Source organism: Penaeus monodon, chromosome 23 (assembly GCF_015228065.2).
Source record: "Penaeus monodon isolate SGIC_2016 chromosome 23, NSTDA_Pmon_1, whole genome shotgun sequence".
In the NCBI taxonomy this organism is placed as follows: Eukaryota; Metazoa; Arthropoda; class Malacostraca; order Decapoda; family Penaeidae; genus Penaeus; species Penaeus monodon.
In genome coordinates, this window is record NC_051408.1 from 10,982,899 (window position 1) to 10,983,220 (window position 322).

Below are 322 nucleotides of genomic sequence, written 5' to 3' on the forward strand. Positions count from 1 at the left end.
ACGAATCCTATCGTCCTTTCTTGTGGCAAATTTTATCCGTTAAGAGTCAACAGCCTGATACCTATACAGAAATCTAGCCACCAAGATAGAGGACGGAACAGAACAGAAATAAAAAATTAAATCACTTCATTTACACTCTTCCAATATCGTATACGATGACTTCGCAAAAATCCTGATATGTAGTTTACGGTCTTTCGAAAAACAGGTCTTTTTCAGTTGTCCAAAGTTCGAAACCGTGAAGGAAAAAGTTGCAATTGGGTTGGAAAAAGAATTAAAAGTCACTCCTTTTCAGGTGTAAAGGCAACTGATTGAGTCTGGCAAG